General features: G+C 34.3%; 1 long non-coding RNA gene across 1 annotated transcript; it reads left to right on the forward strand.

Moving 5' to 3' along the window:
- The first annotated feature begins 4,203 nt into the window (after nucleotides 1-4,203).
- Nucleotides 4,204-5,214, forward strand: LOC110455302. Its single transcript, XR_002463437.1, has 3 exons — nucleotides 4,204-4,288; nucleotides 4,554-4,627; nucleotides 5,112-5,214. It is a non-coding gene; the product is annotated as an uncharacterized LOC110455302 (long non-coding RNA).
- The last annotated feature ends 3,068 nt before the right edge of the window (nucleotides 5,215-8,282 follow it).

An 8,282-nucleotide genomic window follows, 5' to 3' on the forward strand; every position in this document is an offset into this window, starting at 1 on the left:
GTGCACATATCTGTACGGGTTCTTGTATGGAACCCCTGAATTGACTTTAAAATGAAACGTTGTGCTCTTTCTAACATTAAAATTTCGGTTTTTTGAAGACACCATAATTCACACCCATATAGGGCTGAAGCATATACTTTTGATTTCAGTATTTTACTAATCGTTAAAGGATTTAATGCACATGGATGAGCACCACTTTTAATTAAACTCATGACACCACTCTTAAGCTTATTACATGCGCGTACTGTACGTTCCATACTATTAAAATTATAGTTCAACATCACGCCAACATGTGTTATATCCTCAACTTCTGGAAGAAGATGCCCATATAGATATAATTTCGTACTAAGATTTCGCTTCTTTTTTCTAGAGAAATACACTATTTTACTTTTAACTGCAGAAAATGTGAAACGCCACTTTCTGCTATACGCTTCGCACATCTCGAGCATGTATTGTAAGCTTTTACGCTGTGTACTAACCAGACATATATCATCTGCTTGTGTTGGTATATTAATTCTTAAATCGGCAATAAGTGCACCCTTCCCACATTTTTCAATACTGTCTAATAAACTGTTTATGAATACAAGATACATTTTGGCAGACAACGCACTCCCCTGTAAAATCCCCCTCTCCATACGGATCCATCTTGAACTTAAACCATTAAATATAACACTACTTCTTATATCTGTGTATATTGATTTCAAAATATGCCATGTCTTTGAAGTGATACCGATCTCATTTAGCTTATACAACAAACCATCATGCCATACGGTGTCAAATGCCTTGTTACTATCTAAAAAGGCCACATAAACATCTTCTTCTCTTTCTAAATTATAATGTATACATTCTTGCAGATTAAATGCAGTTAACAAACTGCATAGTCCTTTTTGATATGCTGACTGTTGCTTATTCGGAAAGTTGTTACAATTAAGAACTGAATCTAATCTTTTAGCTAAAATCATTTCAAAAACTTTAAAAATGACTGGTAACAAAGTAATTCCCCTATAACTATTAGGGTCATCTTTAGGTTTTGCGTTTCCTTTGTGCAAAGTAATTATTGTTCCCATTTTCCACTCTTTTGGTATATATTGACACTTAATTACGGCATTAAACAATTTTGATAGGTGGACATATAGCAACGAGTTTCCAAATTTCAAATGTTCATAAACAAGATTGTCTAGACCTCCTGCCTTATTTGTTTTCAACTTTTTACATATATTTTCGATTTCAGATACAGTAACAGATTTCTTCAAAAACTTGTCCTCTTCGCAGATTTGGACATCTATATCTCTTACTTTACTCGAAACGTCATGTTTGAAATCTTCATCAAATAAACTATTGCAGTCATTCTTGAAAATGTTTTCGAAGTGAGATGCCCATTTGTTTACAATAATTTTTGGGTCTCTAAACGTTTGACCGTCACATGTAAATTCTGTTTGAGAAGGTCGCTGTTTCATGGATTTGTTTCTAAATAGATACCAAAACAGTTTTTGATCTATTTCGTTTGATTGATCAATCTCTGATAACTGGTCAGACATATACTTATCAAAAGCTTGTCTAAGATTTCTCCTGAATTCTTTCTTCATCAATTTGTACTCTTTAAAACTTTCCGAGTTCCCACCTCTTGGTTTACCTTCACCGACCCATTTTTGTCTGCTTAATCTCATATTACAATGATAAACAGATAACTGGTCATTCCAATATGGTTTTAGGTAATGCTTGTACCTTACAGTCGGTATAGATTCTAAAGAAGCATTACCTATTGCAGAGACAATTTCACAATGATATTTTTCTATGTATTCCTTGCTTAGACTCAATTCCTGTTCACTATTCTCAGTTTCTGTAACATTGATATGAGACAAATTCTTATTTAAAGCTGCTCTGTAAGCATTAGGGTCTGCTTTCTTCCAATTAAACCGTGTATGTTTATCAGGACGTTTATAATTAAATGTTACATTGGCTGATATCAGTATTGAACTTATCACTGGGACATGTTCTGACAAATTCAAATCATTTTCTTTCAAAATAGACACACTTTCTACTAAATCAAACATACTTGATTCGATAATTATGTGGTCAATAAGTGTTGATTTGCCAGTCTGAGGGAAAAAAGTACTATGAGGCCCAAGACACTTATCCTGTACGTTCACCGATATTAAATTACATCGGTTTAAAAACTTTTGAAAAATGTTCGATCTTTCATTTTCAATTATGCTACACCTAGTACCTTGAATTTTAACGTTCATGTCCCCTATGAACATCACCTTCCCCTTTTCGGAGTAAACAGAATACAGACCTTCTAGAAGCTCAACGTGTTCTATGAATAACTCTATAGTTCTCGAAGAAGCAGGCATGTATGCAACAAAGCAATACAGAATTAAGTCATCAGATATTGTTATCTCAGCCCCTACTATTCTCGGGCTGTCAACCTCGATCTCTTGGACTCTGAAGGAGGATTCTTTATACAGCAGAGCAACTCCTCCTCTAATGCTACATTTGTACTTAAAAGGGTCTAATTCAAAAACTGGTTTAGCTATACATCTGTACCCAATAGATTTAAATGTGTCCATAAATGACATATTAAATTCGCGTAACCAGTGCTCAGATATACCACAAACATTAATATCATATTTCTGAAGGCAGTCTATTAGATATGGTGTCCCTGACATGATGCCTTCAATGTTCCAACACATCGCATTAACAATTTCAGACATATCTGTGCTCACTCAAGAAAATTTCGCGTGGCTGCCATTCCCTCATTCGGATCCCTTCGGGCCAGAACGAATCATCGCTGATAATATCTGCGTCCTCCGCTACTATGTTCAATTGCGCTGATGCCGTGTTCTTCCATCGTTTCTCAAAATACCTTAACAAAGTAACGCGCACATTAGCTTCCTCAAGATAGCTTCGCATGGCAGCTTCTGAGGATATTTGTCGGTTTATTCCATGTACGTAGAATCGCCTGATTCTCCTTCTTTGTTGCTGCTGGAATCCCACAAATCGCTTTGCCATCGGATTACACACAGATGTTGGGAAATGGACCTTTATCGGGTGTTGAGTTGTCGTTTCAGCTGATATATAAGATGGATTCTTAGTTAAGATAATTATAAGTTTATAACCAGTCGAAGCAATCAGTATTTTTTTCTTACATGTCTGTGATAGTTAACACAAATTTATAACCAGTCTGAAGCAATGATTAAAAATTCATAACCTGTCTGTAATAGTAAATACAGGTGTAATTATTGACACTGAAGATGGGTATTGTGCTTGTGTATTACCAATCTGAAACAATAAATAAATGTCCATAACCTAAAGTAAATTTGTTATTTTAAATTCTTGTGAATTGCATGTGTAATAATTGTGAAAATTGATGTAATATGTCTGCGAATATATAATATAAACATTTAATCCACATAAATTTATTGTTAAAAAGAGTTTCCATAAGTAATTTTACAAGCATTGTTTTGAGTGTTTGAATTCAGGAACCCGCTATCAAAGGCTTCTGATCGTTTTTGTAGGTGTAGTAATTCAATTTAATAAAATTACTGAAAATAAAAGAAAATCAGGGAAGACAATACAGATCTAAACATTTTAATGACTAAACAGTAAGTTATACATGCAGGAATTATTTTCATTCCGTTGTGAAATACATATTAATAACCCTTTCTCCACCACTTACCCCTATAAACCTCCTATTTCTTTTTAAAATAATGTAAATCCCGCTACAACTAGTCGTATATTTGTTGACACTGAACTTCTACTTTCACTTTCACATACTTCATTTCCGGTTAAAATAATGTAAATCCCGCTACAACTAGTCGTATATTTGTTGACAGTGAACTTCTACTTTCACTTTCACATACTTCATTTCCGGTTAAAAAAACTCCTATACCATGCACAGCTGCCGTTTGCCGGACTCATTAAGCTATTTATTTATTTTATACAGCTTTATCAATGGTATTCATGCATAAATATGTAACAGGGACAGAATTAATGTATTTGCTTTTATGTATGTTTGTTTACTAAGTCCGTCCGTAGCACGTCGACTGTCCATGTATATATTTCATACTCCCAGTAATGTAACTACCGTGTCTGTGTGTTGTATTCTATGCTGTGATGTTACGTCTACATGTGTATTGTGGTGTTCTGCTCGTTACGTATGTTGATACGTTGGTATACCATACAGTTGTTCATGGGTGGTCAGTTTTGGTGCGTGTTTCTTTGTGGGCAAATAAATCACGCTAGTACCTTTTGAGGCCTCATATGTGACAGATGGAGAGATGTAAATGTAAGTGTAATTGTCTTTGTGTAATACCCAACGTTTATGTATTATGTGTTTTATTTGAGTGATAATTCTATTTGGATCTAATCTAAGTATAGATGATTTGTTATTCATTTAATAAGAAATCAGATATGATTAACGTATTTTTTTTATATTAAAACGTTATAATGGAGGTCATGTAATTTGATTTTTTGTAAGAGGCGTTATTACGTTGTGCTCATTTGGCTAGGGTTCGATAAATTTATTTAGATGCCTTTTATTTAAATTACAGTATATCCGTATCGCATATGATCAAAGAAGTCATCGTACAAATAGATTGTAGCCAAGGCCTTGTGCCACACTCAGGTATGCTATAGTCTTTTTTTGTAAAAGTATATATATAGTATTAATTTGAGAAGGTGTATGTCGCTAGACTGCTAACTGTGAATTTAGTATATTGTCCAGTAACTTTGTGTTGAGTCAAATCTTCAGTTTGATTGTATTTCATAAAAGTTGTAATTGTAATGTGTATTGTCTTATCGTTGATACTAGATTTGTAAGGGTAAAGTTATGTAATCGTGTAAGAGTTATTTCCCTTGCATTTGTACTATTAAATATGATTACGTGTCTATTTTATGTCTATGACTAGCTTGTACTTTGTACACTAACATTGAACAAAACCCAGAGGAATTGTTCTATCATTCATAACATAACCACCTCTACTACAAATATTTGAAAAATAATCTCGTTTTGGTTTTATATGTGCAAATCACAGTTACTGTTTTTATTTGATTTGAATTATGAATATTATACCAATACTTGCATAATTATATAAAACTGCAATTTTCAGACAATGGCGACCTTCCAGAGATATCCGACCGCCTTCCAAACTCAACCGTTCCAGGTCCCTTCATATGGATCAACGTTTCCATTGACTAGTGTATCCCTTATTTATGCAGGCAAGTAATATGTTTACTTTCTATTTTTATGAAAATATGCACTCCTAAAATTCAAACCAGGCAGGTTAACGTCATAAAACACGTGGTACTAAAGCTAGGAAAGGATTGGACGGATATTTATTACAATCATTCAAATTATTCTAATATTCATAATTGTGCCATTTCGGGACCACATCTTTTTTTTACACATGACACCCTGGTTCTCACACGCAGGTGAAATTACATTTTTCTTTAAAATCAATTCATTTCCCTTTTCATTTTCTGTCATTTTTAAGTTATTTATTCTGTAATGGACTCGCTGCCTGATAAACGGACTTCTGCTAACATCATATTTGCGTACTTCATTTATTCCAGAATACGAGTATAACACTTAAACCTAAATATCCGAGGAAGCTGGAAATGGCCCTTAACGCCCCTAGTCCTTTACCTTTTTTTCCTTAATTCATTTTTATTAAATTAATTATTTAGTATCCTCGTACCGGTACTGCGCATCAGAAACTGTTTTTACGCGTGGTACAAGCTAGCTGAATAACATGATTTTCCCCGTTATAACGCGTTTAGAATATGTATCATGCATAACCATGTACTATTATTCTATTATGACCCTTTCCCGAGGAAACTGTTCTCTTATAGTGTTGTCTGGGGAGGTATAGTGCCCGAGCCGTTAGGCGTAACATAAAGTTAGAACATTATAAAATATTTGTCAAACAGTACTGTTCAAGCGGGGTCTAAGAAGTCTGATGAGTTCAGCTTCCTTAGCCTCACGTTTGAAATAGGAAATATTTTAAATTTGTCATCAGCGCAAGCATGTATGTGTTTACTAACTGGTAAAAATCTTAAGCTCTCTGTTCGTATTTTTTGTCTATGTACAGTCATCCTTGTTCGTAGTTCACAGCCCGTTTGACCGATATAAAATTCAGAACAACTGTTACAAATCATTGCGTAAATTACATTACTGGACTTACAATTCATATGCTTTTTAACCTTAAAGCTAAAACCATTTTTGAACTTAACATCACTTCCTTCTATAATTAGGTTACAAGTACCACAACGAGGTGTATTACATTTTGATACACATCCATTAAGATGATTACTTTCAAACCTTGATCTAGTTAGAATACGTTTAAGATTTTCTGGTTGTCTTTTGCTGTTTATTAAAGCACAACGATCCCAGACTTTTTTCATACGTTCGCTACCTCGTTTCAAATCTTCACATCTGTTCCGGATTACTGGAAATATGTTGAAATTACGAGGGTTGAACGTTGAAACAAATGGCATTATAGGCATATTATCTACAACACGAGTGCGGGCTGTAAAAAGTCCTTTTTCAATTGCCATACTTTTACCTTTTTCAACAATACTTTCAGGATATCCTTGAGATCTCAAAAATGTAGTAAGTTCATCAAGCCTTTTCTTCATTGTAATCTTATTACTCACTAAAGTAACGATACGTGATGCTAAATTGAAAGGAATATTTACTTTAACATGTTTAGAATGGTTTGAATAAAAATTCAAATAATTTTGAGAATCTGTAGGTTTTGTATATATATCAGTAGAAACAATATTGTCTTTTAAAATGACAAGCACATCCAAAAATGGTAACGAAGACTCACTCACTTCAATAGTATAACGAATAGAAGGATTCAAAGAATTAAGACCACTAAATAACTCATCTACACACAAGTCAGCTGGCCATATGATGAAACAATCATCTAGAAAACGTAGAAAGTTTTTTTCAATAAATTCACGGAAGTCTTTGCTTCGTTTCAATAACATTGTATAAACTTTCCTCTAGCAACCCAAATACCAGGGTTGCATATGTAGGGGCCACTTTGGGACCACTCGCAGTGCCTTTTTTCTGATGATAAAATACATCATTGAAACAAAAAGCATTTCTTTCAAGTATAATACGCATAGATTCAATAATAAAATCATGGCATTATGTTGTTTGCTTGCAAAGCTGTGTCATTCAAATAGATCATAAATACCATACAAAAACAGTTCAATGCTTAAATGTATATAGATATCTGCTCGGAAGCAGTATATGTATATACATATTTATGAAAAAAATGGCTGGGGGAATAAAATATTTGAAAAAAAAAGAACTATTTAAAACAAATTCAGCTATTTTTCTTTATTGTTTATGAGGGCAACACACAAGAGAGAACAATGTGTGTTCGCGGGGAAATATGAAACTCCCGTTTTATATTTACATTTGCATGGCATTGTCACTATATAGCCTCTTTGAAAGCTGTGTCGTTGATGGGACTTTAATTACCATGCAGCACGAGACACAATTCTTAGCGTATTAATACAACACTGACCGGAACTACAATATCCAATGTAAATAAATATGACGGCCGTTGAAATATCGCTGGGCATTGTGAGACTTGACAATGTAATTGTAATCTACGTTCAAAAGAAAAAAGAATTTATAAAAAAAATACTTACTAGGTCTGCAATATCGTACAAAATGCACATCGGTTGAAATTACCAATGCCGGCATGGAAACAATTTTAACACTCATGCAATTTATCAGAAATATCGTCTGTTACACTGCACTGATCAACAGGGGTTCGTTACAAATGTCTGAAATACACATATTCTAACTCCACTCGGCTACTTAAAAAATTCACACCAACACAAATGTACTATTTGCCGCTAGCTCGCCGAATGGACGTAGGACGGTGGGCGTTTAATCAATATACAACGTTATACACAACTAGATATATACATTTCAAAATCGTTTCAAAAAGATGAGAATGACGTCTAAAATATACCCGTGATAATGCGGGCTAAACAATGCTACATGTGTACGTCAAAAATGTACATCTCCAAGTCTGACTGCGAAAAAAACAAAAAAACAAAAACAACAACAAAAAACCCGAAATAAACCCCCGGTCATCGAAACCAACCTGCACGCCCAGGAAAAACCGGAGATAGTCCCCGGAAACCTGTATCCAAAAGCGGGAATAACTATTACTTCCCTGCAAGCCCGATTTCTGCGAGGCGACAGTTGGACCACTGTCTTACTCTGTCCTAAAAGGATCCGTCATGTCAAA

The sequence above is a fragment of the Mizuhopecten yessoensis genome, unplaced genomic scaffold (genome assembly GCF_002113885.1).
Source record: "Mizuhopecten yessoensis strain PY_sf001 unplaced genomic scaffold, ASM211388v2 scaffold923, whole genome shotgun sequence".
In the NCBI taxonomy this organism is placed as follows: Eukaryota; Metazoa; Mollusca; class Bivalvia; order Pectinida; family Pectinidae; genus Mizuhopecten; species Mizuhopecten yessoensis.